The sequence below is a fragment of the Miscanthus floridulus genome, chromosome 10 (genome assembly GCF_019320115.1).
Source record: "Miscanthus floridulus cultivar M001 chromosome 10, ASM1932011v1, whole genome shotgun sequence".
NCBI lineage: Eukaryota > Viridiplantae > Streptophyta > Magnoliopsida > Poales > Poaceae > Miscanthus > Miscanthus floridulus.
This window is the reverse complement of record NC_089589.1, coordinates 101158760-101176457: the sequence shown is the minus strand read 5'-3', so window position 1 is coordinate 101176457 and position 17698 is coordinate 101158760. Positions and strand designations below refer to the sequence as shown.

Here is a 17698-nt window from a genome sequence, read left to right as displayed (position 1 = left end):
CTTCCATTTTCTCCGAAATCCACATAGCAACTCAATGATCTCCAGAAATAAAAGTTGCTCATCTTGTTGTGATCTCCAACATTGCTTTAAGCCCCAACCTCTAAATCTAACTGGATTAGAAGATCTAAGCTAGAGATCAAAGGTAGATTGAAACTACAACTCTGAACTTTTCAGTCAGGGTTTGAAACTGTTTCAGTTAGCATCTTTTAGCAATTAATTAAAGGCTAAACATCAATGAAGCTTAACAAGCAATAGCACATTAACAAAGATCAAGTATCACACCAAGCAATGCAACAAAAGTTGAACAACTTTTATTTATGAAAATTTATTTAATAAATACCCAAAAAATTGAACTTCATAATTGATTTTGAAGGACGGGCAAAAATGGCCAAGTTAGAAAATCAACCTTGAATCCAATCTTTGGGGCTCCAAATTAAACATATTTGATATGGAAACATCATCACTTTTTGATTCCACATTTAAGAGCATACTTTAAACCACAAAGTTCATTTTAACCAAATTTTATTTGTTTAAGCAAATTCACATATATAAATTCACCAAATTTCTTACTCGTTAACATTGACATCATTTCATGTAACATATGAAACATCATATATGCAACATAACAATACTATAAATGAAACATGGAGTGCATACATGACATGATACTTAGTGATTATGCTTGATGATGCTCATGATCAAGTTTTAGCTGCTTTTTAACATCTGGGATGTTACAGTTGTGATTTGACTCCTTGACACAGCACAACCTCCAATTTACAAGTTGCAACAGGCCAATTACAGTTCTGATTCGACTCCTGACGTACTTTCAACTTTCCCCACCTTCCTCAACCCTTGATTTCACATAATAAGGAGATGACTGATCTCCTGGAACATCTGTCTGAGTTTGTTCAGGCCAATTACAGTTCTGATTCGACTCCTGACGTACTTTCAACTTTCCCCACCTTCCTCGAACCCTTGATTTCACATAATAAGGAGATGAAAACCTTGACTGGTCTCCTGGAACATCTGTCTGAGTTTGTTCACGACCTTATGCTTGGCATCATTTGCTTTCGCTAAAAATCCCACTATTTCTGAGAGCAGTTTTTAGTTAGCAAACATGTTAAGAGTGCTATACAAACTTGAAACATTATGGTAGTGATGGTGTCGTTACTCACCAATAATTACTCTCAGACGGAGATAGCTGACATTTGTTTTGACACTCAAGAACATACGGCTGATTGCACCTGAACACAATTGAACATCTCCAAGACTTTAACAGGCTGTAAGCTAGGATAGGAAGATGATAAATACTATTTTCAGTTGACTTAAGACATACCAGACTCCATTTTGGGCTGTTTCTCAAGGCCACGCGTATAGCACATTTTGCATAAGTGAGAAGCCGAACATGGCGTGGTGACCCAAGCTTCCCTAAAATGGACCTCAATAGTCCGCTGGAATTGAGATAAAATATTTTATAATAGTCTGGTGGTGCCCCGAGAGTGAAGTTAACAGCAATAACGTGATGTGCTCTGCCAACAATTTCCTTACTCTGTTCGCAGTATGACATAAAAGTCCAGTGGCAAGGATTCCATAAATGAAGATATATCATCCATTCCTAGAGAGTTTAATTCCTCTTTCAAACGCCTCTGCTCGTCACCAGACATTTGTGTGCCAAGAGCTGACTTGCTGATAATCATGGCAAACATAGTTCACTCAGGAATCAGGAAATAGATTGTCACAACAGCTACAAGCACACGAGGTACACCGAGGATGCATAAGTTTCACATCAAAATAATCACACAGAAGCCATACATAGGAAATTTTTTTGGATCAAACTAGGAATCATAGAAAGTTCTACGGAAGTTAATTCTAGTTCAATAGTTTAGTGGAACAGACAGTGCAGACTCCATCCATTCACATACAGTATAATACTAAATACAATAATGAAAAAATAACCGATACTGATTCATTTTTCCTTTATGCAGTCCTATTTGAAACTAAATTTGAACATTGTTTACAACTGATTAAAATAAGTTCTACCCATTTGGATATGTGTGCATTGGCTTCACTAGCAATAAGAATTAAACTGTGTAGCATGAGCTTATCATTTTTCATTCCTGTCTCAAGAACGATGCCCTATGAATGCTGATGAGACAAACTTTCTAATATTTATTGCTGAATGATAATGATTAGTGTGTCATGGTATATATAAGAGAAATAAACCTTTACCTTTCTATAGTTCTCCCTGTGAATATTACAGGAAAGTACTTTGCATATTTGCCAACACCAAACTGTTCACCTAACTCCAGAATTTTGTTCGCATCCAACAATATCAGTGCCTTCCATAGCTGACAATAATACAACCTGAACTTTTGGTCCAATTCTCTATAAATTCCATGATCCAACAGAACTACAAAAGCCAACCCCATAATAAAGATAGCATCCAGTGGTGAACAAGATGCTTCCACAAGAACAAATGCCTGGTACTGCTTTTTGGGAGCTTTAGTCCCTTAGCCTCCTATCAGCCCCCTTATAAGGATTCAAAAGAATTTATCAAGAACTAAATATGCGTCTTTTCAAAAGCAGGAAGAGGGCTCTGCTCCAAAAAGAGCAATGCCTCATTGCCCAGGTTGTTATTTGCAATCGCTGGGGATTCCAGAAGAATCAAATTTGAAATATTTAGTTGTCAAGGCAAATTAGTTCATTTTAATGTATGGCTCGACCAGGCCCTTATGAGTACTATATCAATGAAGTACGAGAAACAAAAGAAACAAGTGGAATTCATATTCGACGGTACCAGATCAATGTTTTCAAGTCATCCGATTAATCACGATTAATCACGATTAGTCGGTCTGGTTGGTACCATGACCTCGATTAGAGACTTCGACTCGATTAGCTCGACTAGAAACCTGGTCGTCCGACTATCGACGACTAATCACGATTAGTCGTCCGACCAGGGGGTTGCACGATCAGGCTGGGCACTGCCTTCTTTGGGCTTGCCTGACTGGGCTTCCAGGTGAGTAGTTGGATTGCCAATTTGGCCCACTAGGGTCTGTAATATATATACAGGAGGCCAAGTCTCTAGGGTTCCCATCTCTCATTCTCTCCGGTGCGTGACGGCTGCTGCTGCTCTGCTCTTTCTCTCTTCTCCTCTCCTGTGCGTGACGGCTGCTGCTGCTGCTTTGGTCTTTCTCTCTTCTTTGCTCCTGTGCGTGACGGCTGCTGCTGCTCTGCTCTTTCTCTCTTCTCCTCTCCTGTGCGTGATGGCTGTTGTTGCTCTGGTCTTTCTCTCTTCTTTGCTCCTGTGCGTGACGGCTGCTGCTGCTCTGCTCTTTCTCTCTTCTCTGCTTCTCTTCCCTAGCCAGCACGCCTCTTGGTGAAGCTCTTCCCTGGCTCTGCGCCTCTGCTCCCCCCTAGCTCACGAAGATGAGCTCTTCCTCCAATGATGGTAGGTGTGCCTACTGCCTAGACCAGACTCGACTTATCGTTCTGGTCGATGACTAATCGCGACTAATCGTCTGGTCGGTCCCATGGCGACCAGAGTCGACTAGACGACTTGAAAACATTGTACCAGATACATTTATCATTATGTCTAGTTTTCCTACTTTTGTATCTTAGTGTTATTAATTAATATGGCAATTACATTTGAGGTTTCTGAAACCAGTTATAAGTGAACCAGCACGATGGTTATGACAACAAGTGCAGCAAAACTAGGCGATGCCAATTTTTATTTCGGCCCACATAAACCAGTGAAAACCCAACTCACAGCATTTTTAGTAACATTCAAGTCTAAGTGGTAATAAAAATTTGCCCTTCAGAGTCAATCCATCGAAGAAAACATATATTTTGATATCTCCTATTTATGAATTGACCAGTTTGGACTGATTGATTTAGCCGTTACGGGCAGGAGAAGCAACATGGACAAGAAACCTAACTGGGGCCTGGGGTGAAATTTTCCCATAGGTATTTAAGGAAAGTAATTTTTATGCAAACATTTCCACATGACTGCATGGGATAAGTAGCACTACTGACTACCCTGACAAAATCTTCTGGGTATAGATAGTCCCATGACAATCAAAAGTTTGAAGGGAGTTTCATGTGTTAATTCCAGAAGAGCAGAAATATAATGAGGGGTAACCACCTTCTTCAATGCTAGTATTTCTTCATTACTGTTTATAGCATGTACAGTGTTATTGCTTTTAATATTTAAGTGTCTAATGATTATAGGTAAGTATAACAATACAATGTTCAGGAGCAAAATGAGTACCTAGTGAAAATTTCCCATGGCCTTGAGGAGAAACTAATATATTTCCAGGATGTGGATCACCGTGAACAAAACCATGAACAAATATCATTTCACCAAAGAGTTCAATCAAAGCCTTAGCTACCTGGAAGATACAAAGGCAGGTGAAATTTTTTTGTACCAAGTACAAAGAGACATAGGTAACATTAAGTTACAGAAATGAATGACAAAATATAAGAAAAAAATGCCTGTGCATAGTTTAGAACTTAGATGGTGTCATGTTTTCAGGTAATACAGTCCTGATTAATGACTATGCATTTTATTGATATAAGTGTTAATATTCTTATGTAAAAGAATACAAAAAAAAATAGCACCCCCCTTTTTCGATGCCACAAAGGATGAAAATCCATATGGCGTTCCAAACATGCAACCAAATGTGTGGTTAAGCAACAAGCAGTACAAGTTATCATCACAAGGAGTGTATGGTAGCAACATCAATGCTATACATACTGGCCGAAGTTAATCAGAATGATGATAAGGACAACTACAGAATTAAAAAAGTAGTATTTCATTTCTTACATTTGTGCACCACCAGTCCACACCTTTCCTCAACAAACTTTAGATTTTGGGTGGGTTGGTGCATGGTACTAGAGAAAAGACCCTGGTTTAGTACTTGGCTAACACAATTTTATAAAAGGAACAATTGCAGACCATTTCTCCCAGTCTAACCGGCATGAGGGACCTTAGTGACAGAGAGTGTTGACATATTCTACGCCCTTTCCTCAGCAGGTCAAGCTTCTGTCTTCTGGTGAACCAGCTGGTGCTGGTGGGTGAACTCAACAAATTTAATGACGGCTGACTAGAGAGCCTGAATCTAGTGAGTTTATGAACTTGGCTATATTTTTTTGCCAAATTTGTAATGTCTATACACACAAGAAAGCCTTTGATGAAAACATTTAGATAGAAAAATACATTAACGTCAAGATTTTTTGCCATATTTATAATATGTATGTTAGTGGCAAGCCTTACCCTCGCCTGTGCAATGCGAGGAGACCGCGGGTTCAAGTCACGGTCTCCTCGCATTGCACAGGCGAGGGTAAGGCTTGCCACTAACACCCTTCCCAAGACCCCGCACAGAGCGGGAGCTCTCTGCACTGTGTACGCCCTTTATAATATGTATATGTATACACACACAAAAAAGCCTTCAACCAAATGATTCATGACATAAAAATACATTAATGTCAGAGTCAAGCTAAACCTTTGTAGGACTAATATCTGTTTTCAGCAGGAAGTCCAAGTCATTAACCTGTCACAACAGAAGAACAAAAGGGAGTAGTAAGTAATTTCAGATTGCTTCTTCTTTTCCTTCTCTTCAGGCTGACCTCCCTGTATTTTTCCTCCATAATCTTTTAAGTAATGGAATATGTCTTGTTTTCGATATTTTGGCACATGGTTTAGATGGGTAAGCAACCAAGCAATTGCATGATGAAATTCTATAAATTCCACAATAAACCTAGTGAATAGTGATAGATAAATGATGCACAAACATAGTATTTGTATACATAAGTTAGCATAAGGATTAATCATTTACCTTGTGTCCATAACAAAATTCCATCGTCAAAACCTCCCTGGTCGTCAGTTGCTGCAACAGGTTTAGCTATTGTCACAAAAATGCCAAGGCAGATAGTTCACATCATACTCAAATTCAGACATGTAAAAGCATAAGTGACGCCACTGTGATGCCACAGAGAGAGAGAGAGAGAGAGAGAGAGAGAGAGAGAGAGAGAGAGAGAGAGAGAGAGAGAGAGAGAGAGAGAGAGAGAGAGAGAGAGAGAGAGAGTGTCGACAGAATATCGTCGGCAGTCCACCGAGGGGTATCCCGCGATGGTAGATTTATCGGTGGGGGTGCGCGTAATCAGGAACCGGATGGTGACACAAGGCGCAGAGACATCGATTTAGACAAGTTCGGGCCGTTTGATCGACGTAATACCCTACGTCATGTGTCTTTGGTGTATTGTATTGAGATGTAGTAGATAGATCTTGATGGATCGTGTCCGCTAGGGGACCCCTGCCTCTCCTTATATAGTCTGGAGGAGCAGGGTTACAAGGTAAGTATCCTATTTGGTACTATACAATGTCTTACGGTGCACGCCGAGCAGCGCCGTGCACGCCTTGATTTTGTGGGCTGGGCCACCCCTGGGGGCGCAGCCCATGTGGTCTGTCGTGGGTATCCGGGAGCCATACCCCCACAGCTAGTCCCCAAGCCTGACAGTAGGTGACGTAGTCACGTGGTGCCAGGGTCAGAAAGTAGAAGACCAGCCGAGCAGGCAGCCAGTCCCCGGGCCTAGCCTCGAGATAAGAACAAGCACATTCACCGCAAGGTGAAGTGTGCCCACTTAGTCCCCGAGCCTGTAGGAAGATGAAGAATGAATCTTGTAGCAGGGTCAAAGAAAAAGAAGTCTGAAAGCTTGCCGACGTCGTCCGACATGTGCGTATCTAGACCCTAGACGTGCTGCCCAAGATCAGCACCCTAATCCGAACAGCATGGAGCAGCTTGATAGCACACCGACGAGACGTAGCAAGATCCGACCACCAAGGGAGTCCCTAGCGTAGCTGGCGATGTCCGAGCACCGAGGAGCGAGGAGTCTCCGGCGTCGCTGGCGATGACCGAGCACCGAGGAGTGAGGAGTCCCCGGAGTCGCTGGCGATGACCGAGCACCGAGGAGTGAGGAGTCCCCGGCGTCGCTGGCGAGGTTCGAGCACCGAGGAGCGAGGAGTCCCCGGCGTCGCTGGCGAGGTCCGAGCACCGAGGAGCGAGGAGTCCCCGATGTCGCTGGCGATGACCGAGCACCGAGGAGCGAGGAGTCCCCGGTGTCGCTGGCGATGACCGAGCACCGAGGAGCGAGGAGTCCCCGACGTCGCTGGCGATGACCGAGCACCAAGGAGCGAGGAGTCCCCGGCGTCGCTGGCGATGACCGAGCACCGAGGAGCGAGGAGTCCCCGGCGTCGCTGGTGAGGTCCGAGCACCCAGGAGCGAGGAGTCCCCGGGGTCACTGGCGATGACCGAGCACCGAGGAGCGAGGAGTCCCCGACGTAGGCGGCGATGTAGGAGCGAGGAGTCCTCGGTGTCGCTGGCGATGACCGAGCACCGAGGAGTCCCCGGCGTCGCTGGCGATGACCGAGCACCGAGGAGCTAGGAGTTCCCGGTGTCGCTGGCGATGACCGAGCACCGAGGAGTCCCCAGCGTCGCTGGCGATGACCGAGCACCGAGGAGTCCCCGGTGTCGCTGGCGATGACCGAGCACCGAGGAGCGAGGAGTCTCCGGCGTCGCTGGCGATGACCGAGCACCGAGGAGTCCCCAGCGTCGCTGGCGATGACCGAGCACCGAGGAGCGAGGAGTCCCTGGCGTCGCTGGCGATGTCCGAGCACCGAGGAGCGAGGAGTCCTCGGCGTCGCTGGCGATGACCGAGCACCGAGGAGCGAGTAGTCCCCGGCGTCGCTGGCGATGACCGAGCACCGAGGAGCGAGGAGTCCCCGGCATTGCTGGCGATGGCTGAGCACCGAGGAGCGAGGAGTCCTCGGCGTAGGCGGCGATGTCCGAGCACCGAGGAGCGAGGAGTCCCCGGCGTCGCTGGCGATGACCAAGCACCAAGGAGCGAGGAGTCCCCGGCAATCCTAGCGATGTCCGAGCACCGAGGAGCGAGGAGTCCCCGACGTCGCCGGCGATCTGGTGGTGGCCACTCAGATCTGGGCTGGTCCTCACCGGATGGAGCTCATCCTCACCGGATCTGGTGGTGGCCGCCACCATGTGCTTCATGCGGCCTCCAGCAGTGCGCCGGAGGAGAGAAGGTGAAGGGGACCGCGCCACCAAGTCCCGCCACCGCTGGAGCTCGACGGGAGGCCATGCCACCGAGCCACAGCACCGAGCTCCGCCACCGTGCCTCCGCTGGGGGGAGGGGACAGGGTCCCGCGTGCCGCCAGCGCAGGAGGAGGGGGACGGCCCCCCGCGCGACTGCCGGCGCTGGAGGAGGGCACCGAGCCCCACGCGACCGTCGGGAGGCCGCGCCCCAGAACCCTCGCCACCCTAGGGTGCGCCGCCGAGTGCCGCCGCGCGGAGAAGAGGGGGTGTGACGCCGTGCGCCTCCGCTGGAGAGGGAGGTCCCGTCACCGCGTGGGGGAGAGGGAGGGGCGGCGTGGGGGAGAGACGGAGGGGCTCGGAGGAGAGGGAGAGCGAGGGAGAGAGAGGGAGTCGAGACGGAGAGAGAGAAGGGCAGTAGATATTTTGGACGGTTCAGTTAGTGACTGTACATGGGGTATTTGTAGGGATAGCTCAATCACCAGCCGCCCTTATAAATAGAAACACCGGGGGCGGCTGGTGAATGAGCCGCCCCTACAAATCATACCCATTTATAGGGGCGGCTCGTATCACCAACTGCCCCTGCTGTTTCATTTGTAGAGGCGGCTGGTCTCGTAGATCCTGAACACGTCACTGTAGGGACGGCTCCATCACCAGCCGCCCCTAAAAAATTATCCTGTTACTACAAACCATTTTTCACCTAGTGCCGGCTGCTTGTCGCGTCATAGGCCAGGTGCCAGCTGGTCCCGACATCGGGAGGAGTCGGGGTGTCGGACCTACTGGTGCTCGCGACGTCGCTGGTTTTCACCTAGGCCTTGTTTAGATGCATCCCAAATTCCAAGTTTTTTCACTCTCTCTCCAGCACATCAATTTTTAGTCACTTGCATGGAGTATTAAATGTAGGTAAAAAAAATAACTAATTACACAGTTTAGTTGGAAATCACGATATGAATCTTTTGAGCCTAGTTGGTCCACGATTGGACAATATTTGTCAAATAAGACGAAAGTGGTACTATTCATCGGGTTGAAATTTTTTCGCAATCTAAACAAGGCCCTAGTGCCGGCTGCTTGTCGCGTCATAGGCCAGGTGCCAGCTGGTCCCGACATCGGGAGGAGTCGGGGTGCCGGACCTACTGGTGCTCGCGACGTCGCTGGTTTTCACCTAGTGCCGGCTGCTTGTCGCGTCATAGGCCAGGTGCCAGCTGGTCCCGACATCGGGAGGAGTCGGGGTGCCGGACCTACTGGTGCTCGCGACGTCGCTGGCGTCCAGGTGCCTGCTCCCAGGAGGCAGCCCGATCCGCGACGGCGACGCCCTGGCGCGTCTCCCGCGCCGGTGCCGGTGCCGGTGCCGGTACGGTTCTTTGCTGCACGAACGAGCACGTACGGGAGAATCCGTAAGAAACCAAACCAATACCGGCCGGGGCAGGGCGTGAAGTCCGTTCGGGTCTCCGTATCTTGCGAGGCGGCCCTATCTTTGTTAGTTAAACTCGACGATAATCATAGGAATTTTTTTAGGTGCAGAAGATAATCCTAATTCGCACTACAAATATCATGTTAGGGGGTGTTTAGTTGGACAAAGTTTGCGCAGACAAACTTTGCATAGTGAAGATTCCCTACTGTAGGATTTCGTTTGTATTCGTGAATTATTGTCCAAACATTGACTAATTAGGCTTAAAATGTTCGTATCGCAAAGTTAAAACAAACTGTGCAATTAGTTTTTGATTTCGTCTACATTTAGTACTTCATGCATGTATCACAAGTTTAATATGATAGAGAATCTTCTTTTTGCATAATGCATTAAACAAGGCTTCATATACATACATTCACCTACGCCACGCACGGGAGAAAATTTACTGCATGCACCGTCATGTCCCGTCGTGTCAAGTACTAGCCAAATCAGATACGTACACAACATTTGAACTGCTGGCCGAAAAGGAGACGACGCGTCGACGCGTGTCCGTGCGAGCGCCGGAGAATGAAACTCGCGCCCTCAATGCACGTTTCATGACCTAGGTAACCGTGAGAATCGAGTCTTCTCCTCTTTCTTCATAAAAAATACGGACTCGTCTACCCGACCGTGATGAAGCTGGATCACTGAATGCTTTCGCCGTGCGATGTTTTGGCACCGACATGTGGCCCTGCGCCCTCTCCCGGTCTCCCGCACCGATTTTTTTTTAATTTTAATATTTTTTGAAAATTAATTTTAAATTTAACACGATCGGTTTTTTTAAAATTAACACTTTTGGCCGCGCCTATTGCCCTGGCGTGGCCAAATGCCTTAGTCGCGCAATACATGGTGACGCGGCAGAGGACTGACGTGACAGCGACTGGAATCGCTGACCGCTGATGAGGCAGGGCCTGCCGCGCCACCGATCTTGGCGCGGCACTACTGCGCCCTGATCCGTGGCGCGGCAGAGCCGAATAAATATCGCGAGCGAGCCCCCCGCCCGCACCTGCCCGACGCCAGCCGCTAGCGCCCGCACGCGGCCGCGCCTGCCCTCGCACGTGCCGGCCGCGCCCGGCCACTCCCGCCGCACAGCGCCCGCGTCGGCCGCGCCACGAACGCCGGCGCGTCAAGGCCGCCCGCTCCTAAGGTACGATTTCATATTATTTTGATTATTATTGTTTTAGGATAATTAGTGATTTAGGATAATTAGTAATATAGGATAGTTAGGGTTTTAGGATAGTTAGGTTAGTGAATATAGGATAATTAGTAATATAGGATTGTTATTGATTTATGATAGTGATTTAGGATAGTCAGTGATTTAGGATAGTTAGGTTAGTGAATTTGTTTGTGATTTACGTTGGTAGTTTTTAGGTTTGAGGTTAGGATTTTGTGTTTAGGGATTGATTAGGTATTTATTATTTAGTTTATAGTTAGTTATTTAGTTAGGGATTTGGGGTATAGATACTAGTTTACAAATGTCGGTACTTACTGGTGCGTGATATGTCGATTTTGATGATTTCATGAAGTTTCGTCAAATGCTTATATTCCTAGTGAAGTTGTTTATGTTACTAGTGCGTGATATGTCTGTTAATTTTACTTTGAATATATACATGTGCTTTCATATTGCATAACAAGTAGTTCAAATTTTGCAATGCTACATAATGTTAATTTAAATTTTATTAATTTGAATACTCTAACGCTTTGTTTATCAATTTGTAACAGGATGAGCCCCCAACGCAGCACCCGTTGTACCCCATTCTTGAGGTGGAGTACGATGACCAACACCGAGCACATATCTTGAGTGACAACGACGCAGAGGTGGCCTTGCCTCCTTTGAGGCCCCGCACGCACACCAGGGTGCACCAGTGGGACGAGCATTATGCGCCGTACATACGGCATGCTAGCTTCCTCGAGCTTGTCCGTGTTGTCAACCACGGTCTTCCGCCCCTTGACCCAACACTACTTACTGTAGCTGTAGACAGGTGCGAGTGCATTCTTTGTACGTAAACTTTCTTGTAACAAATTTGAGGCAACTAACAGTCGTTCTATTCTTATAACAGGCGGAGGCCTGAGACCCACACGTTCCACCTACCTTGTGGCGAGATGACCTTGACCATGCAGGACGTGAAGGCTATTTTTGGCCTTCGGTTGGGGGGACTTTCAGTGACAGGGATAGTTGACAACGATCACTGGAGGGAGTTGGTGGCTCAGTTTACTGGCTTTCTTCCACCGAATGACGAGGCTTCCAAGAAAAATAAGTGAGTAATTCAAGCCTATCTAATACTTGTATTGCTTTTCTGCAGCCATCGGGTCTCATTTTCTTTGGTCAATTTTAGGAAAAGTTCTGGTGTTTCGTCGTCCTAGATCACAGAGCGCTTTGATTACTTAGACCCACAGGCTGAGGAGGCTCTGATCGACAGGTTCGCTCGAGTGTGGCTCTGGCAATTTCTTGGTGCTTTCCTCTTCCCAGACGCCTCGGGCAACACCATCAGCTGGATCTTCCTTGACATACTACGCCAACCGCGGGAGAACATAGCGGCGTACAGCTGGGGCAGCGCAGTCCTGGCATGGACGTATCGACAGCTATGCATTGCCTGCCGTCGCACCTCAGGATATGCGAACCTTGGGGGTTGCTCCTACGTACTCCAGGTTTGGTGTTGGGAACGATGGCCCATTGGGAGGCCTCTTAATAATAGTTTACCGGTAAGTACTTCGATTCACTATATTCTTCGAGGCAGTTACATATGATGAGATTATTAATGGCTAATTCATTATCGTGTTCAATGCAGTGATGGAACGGGCAGGATACACTCCCTACGGCTCTGTATATCTGGACGGAAGCAGAGTTAGTTAGAGGGAATGCGAGGCGCAAGTACAGGGAGTACACGGACGGTCTCGACGTCCTAACACAGCACCAGGTTACGCTCTCTTTACTATCATACCTGTGTCTTGTTCGATGTACACTATATCACAACCTAACTCAATTATGAAATTTCAGGTGCATTGGTGTCCTTGGGATGCTCCGGAGCTCCAGTACTATCTCAGTCCTGTCACTAGGGATGAGTCAAACGAGTATCGCTGCGACGTCCCTCTTATTTTCTTCCATGTGGTCGAGATTCACTTGCCCATCAAGGTCTGCAGACAGTTTGGAAGAATCACAGGCTGCCCACCACCGCTTTACCCCACCAACCAAGCATTGCATGGGTGTGTTATCGATTAATAACAAAGCTATAATTCAGAGGTGTGTGGTACAACTAACATCATTTTGTTGCAGGTATGACCACAGGAAGAGGTACAAGACCAAGGATTGATGCGTGACACACAACACGCACATCCATTTGTGGTAGAACAGGGTACGACATCTGGTCCATGTGGGTCCCCACACGACCAGCACACCTTCGACGAGTACCTGTGGTGGCTTCATAGGTCTACGAGGACACATATCAAGCCCCCGTACACTGAGGAGGTGATTGACGAGGACTCGGAGGAAGATGTCATCGAAGATGTGTACGACGTTACCACTAGAGAGGACACACAGCTACAGAGACCCCGCTTCAAAGATACGTGGTAAGATACTTGAATGGTACAATTTGTTATCCTTTTGGTATTAAGTATGTGTACTAAAACTGTCCAACCGTGTTTCTGTACCCAGGTGACACAATTATCAAGGCTGTCCAACGAAGCAGCGTTTTGGCTTCACAAGTCTAGAGGGCTAGGGCCAGACGTTCTCGCGGCTTTTGTGGAGGTAAACATAAACTTGTCCGTTCCAAAAATGTTTGTTCAGTGTATATGCGTTTGGGAAATGCACTAACTTTAATGTCTATTTATGCAAAAGGTTAAGAAGAGCTGCAAGAAGCTAGCTCAGAAGCTGAGCTGCATGGACACTCCTTATGAGGAACCGCCACTCCCAGTGCGGTCGGGTGGCACGTCTTCAGCCTCTTTGAGGACACCAGCCGGCTCTTCTCAGAAGATGATAGGTGCCACTTCCGCGGTGCGTACACCACCACATCATAGCACTGGGAAGGACCCTACAACCAAGGACGACGAGGACGACGATGACGATGACGACGACCCCCTGGGCTTCCACAGACAGCACGACCAGTGGGACGATTGGGCACAGGACGAGATCGGCATGTCTCAGCTAGGTAGTGCCCTGCTTGGTACCCAAGGAGCCTCACAGGTACTAACAAAGGTAGTTTCTTTAAATATGTATGCTCCATGAACTAACGATCATAAAGAATTATAAGTAATCGTGCGTATCATATACTTGCAGGGTATGAGCCGTATGCACCGTCGACGCAACCATACCGATGTTGGCTACACTCCCAATGTGTTGCCAACAAATCCGAAGAGACAGAGGCGTTCGAGGGATCCTTACACTCCTGGGTCTTAGTTTGTTAGGTCAAATGAATATTGGTGTCCGAAACTTACGGGGTTATTTGGTTATGTTATATCAAACAATGAAAATGTTATGTGGTCAACTTGCGCACGGACTTCATTTATTTGCTTCATATTCGTTTCTATGCGTCGCGGCAGCACTGCCGTCATGATTAGCTTTCCTGGCGTACAAAGATACTACACAACAGATGAGCACCGAATAACAATTGAGGATCGTAGCTTTATAGTTGCATTTCTATCTATTCTATGGAGCTGAAAAGATAGACAGGGAGGAGGAGGCCAGAAGTCGAAAGCATCTGATGAACTTCCACGATGAGTGCGTACGTATATATCCTATGAGTTGTTAAGGAGCAACACCATGAGTCCACGAGTGCTTGTGATCAATTGATTCACCTATAATTAATGTGAGAGGCGTGTAAGGGGGAACTGAAGACCAGTCATTACGGTGGTTAATATGGGCGGCCGTTGAAAGAGAAAACACATGAAACATACATCTGAAACGTGTGAAACATCTGGTTGCAAAAGGCTCGTCAACACGGAGCTCGACGCCGGCACAGAGTTTGATGCCATGGAGTGACAGGGTGGTCGCCGATGCGAAGTTCATTGGCGGCACAGGCCTCGGTAGTGGTCGTAATAGGTGGATGGGCGTGTGGCCGCGGCGAGTGGTGGAGTTCCAAGCATGAGGCACGGTGGAGGCGGTAAACCGTCCAGGTACCGCCGTGCCAAGATCGGTGGCGTGGTAGGCCTTGCCCCGTCAGCGGTCAGCGATTCCGGTCGCCGCCACGTCAGCCCTCTGCCGCGCCACCATGCATGGCGCGGCACAGGCATTTGGCCGCGCCAGGACAATAGGCGCGGCCAAAAGTGTTAGTTTAAAAAAACCGACCGTGTTAGATTTAAAATTAGTTTTGAAAAAATGTTAAAATTAAAAAAAAAATCCCTGCACCTGCCTCCTCGCTCTCCGCCTCCCAAAAGAAGAAAAAACAGAAGCCCATGTCCCGCCCGGCTCCCGATGGACTCCGCCGTCGCCTGCGCCCCTCCGCTGCCGACGTCGCAGCCCCGCCCCTGCCCGCCGCTGCCGCCCAGCCCGGTACGCCTCCGACCCACCCTTGCCCCACCCCGCGTCGATGTGCCGCCCTGCCCCGCCCCGTCGCTCTGTGCGCCTGGAAACGATTTTATTGCGCCGACCATCGGCCCCATGCTTTCCCTGCGCCCACCCGTGCCTCCGGCATCATCTAGATGACCAGATCCCTCCCTTCACTGACCTCCCTGAACCCTAGGGCTACAGCACACCTTGCCACCTCCACCTTCGTCTTCCTAGCGAGGCGGTGGTTGTAGACCATGGCCCTGCGGAAGATGAGGCACACCGTGCACATGACCTTGGTGCAGTCCTCCACCTTCCTCGTGATGAGACGGCGGTGAAGCGACCTGATTTCCGCGAGGGGAAATCCACAGAGTCGAAGTGTAATAAGACCATTGTAGATCATATTGCCTAAATTCCAGTCGAATATCACATCCATACAACGATAATATCAGAGTATATAAAGTGCGGAATTACATAAATTATTACATCGCCGCATTGGCGGAATCAAAAGTAGCATTCATTCAGAACAGCTTGAAGATAAGATCGCCAAACTCGAGCGTAGGAACGAACCCCTCATCCGTCAAACTCCTCGGAGCTATAATCCTCAGCAGAACATGTGTGCCAAAATTTATCAGTACGATTTGTACTAGCCACTCCCACCCTATGAGCATTGCTTTGTGGAAATTGGATGCAAGTGGGATATAATCAAAAGGAACCTATAAGGCTGGGGTTTCCTATGTTTTAGCATATCAAGTACATAATAATAGTTGGTCAAGTTTTAACACCATTCCCACACCCATTCCACCCCATTTCCGTCTAGAGCCAGGTTTCGATCCTAGGATCGATATACCACCATCACCATACCATCACCATACCATCGCTCAGTTGACAGGCCAACTCCCTCTCGGCACTACCTCAAGGCCCGTAACCCCTGGCTACGACTGACACTCTCTCACGGGGGAAGAAGAGAAGGACTCATCTCACTATCTAGTTTAAGCGAAACCCAGGAAAGGTCCATAGCCGACAAGTCGGCACATGTATCGATCGATCAACCATACACTCTACAGAGGTTTTACATAACCACAAGATCCGCCTTCCTCGCCGATCGTCGTCAATTGGGCTGATTCCAGCCGCTTGCTAGCCTAGGATAATGCCACTCTACCATTCAGCCCTGGTACACCCCAAGTCTGGTCTGGGGTGGCTGAAACTGTGAGTCATGAGCCGGGTCCACAAGGTCTCCATGAAGTCTCAGAAGGGTGTGGGGGAAATCCTCCACGCCCCGTACCTCCCTCGCACTGTCCGCTATCAACCTAGCAGTAGTGGCAATATCCTACCAAGTAGTACGGCCGTCCCGCACCATATAGGGCGAGTGGTACGTAAGGTTTCCCGGTGAATCTGAGTACTAGTAAGTCCTTAGGGATGACCAAGCCAAAATGTTTTCAACAGGGTTTCCCTTTACCATGCCACCACAGCACCTCCATCCCGGGCTCCTCCCATCATAGGTTCACACCCAGGACCACCTGGTATACCATTTACCCACCACAGGTATCCATTTCCAGGGGTGCCTAGGTAGTACCCCATGGCAAGACTTGCCCCAGGCTCGTTGTATACTCCAACTTGGTCGACACAACCCTCACCCTCCACACACCCAAGTCACACACGCAGCACTCTCCCCATAGTCCAGATAACACCAGTTTCCACCACGCATTAATGTAGTGTAAGCGTAGTAGAAGTATAAGCAATGAAGTATAGCAGTAAGTGTGTATCTAGCCTAATAGCAGGGTATGCAGGGGTAAGGTTGCGTCAAGGTAAAGGCCAACAAGTAAGCATACTACCATGCAAGTCCTATCATGGTATGATTATAATAGTAAAGTAAAGCAATAGCAGTTCTATATTAGCCATGCGTAATAGGTGCTACGAGATTGGGTGGGATGTGGCACCTTTAGTGTAGTCGTCTCCGTACTCCTCACAGTACTCACGATCCTTGTCCGTCTGGTTCTCCTCCGAGTCTATATACATTCGAATTATAGTCACGTTAGCGATGTCTATAGCATAGCACAAAGAAGTAATGAAAATTCAAAAGAGCCAAATGCACTCAAACATGGGTTCATTGCGTAAAGCTCGATTTTAGATGAATTTTGGTCCTAGTTTCGTATTTTTCTGAGGTCGTATGAATTAGTTATGAATTTCCGAAGTTTTAATCATTTCTGAAAATAGGAAAAGGCTGAATTAATCCTGGGCTGACACGTGTCACACTGTGACTGATCCACGTGGCATGCTGACGCCAGCGTGATGTCAGCATGACATCATCATCTCAGCTCCGAGCTGACAAGTGGGGTCCTGCTGACGTCATCTTGACGTCAGCATGACGTCATCAACGTCATTGGTTCCGACAGGTGGGGCCAGGGCTCTTGGGTCGCTGACATGTGGGTCCGGTCAAAGTCAACGTCAAGTCAACGGGTGAGTCAATGGTCAACAGATCATAGTCACTGACAGGTGGGGCCAGGGCTGCTGACGTCAGCAGCTGACGTCACCATGACGTCATCATGACGTCACATCGGCTGCGTTTGTTACTGACAGGTGGGACCCGCGTGACGTCGTCATGACATCAGCATGATGTCACTTACTGACGTGTGGGTCCAGAGTCTCTGTGTCGCTGACATGTGGGGCCAG

At 48.1% G+C, this 17698-nt stretch overlaps 1 pseudogene; it reads right to left on the bottom strand.

Annotated features, from left to right (window-relative positions):
- Nucleotides 1-981: 981 nt before the first annotated feature.
- LOC136489147 (uncharacterized) lies at nucleotides 982-15428 on the bottom strand (annotated as a pseudogene).
- Nucleotides 15429-17698: the final 2270 nt, after the last annotated feature.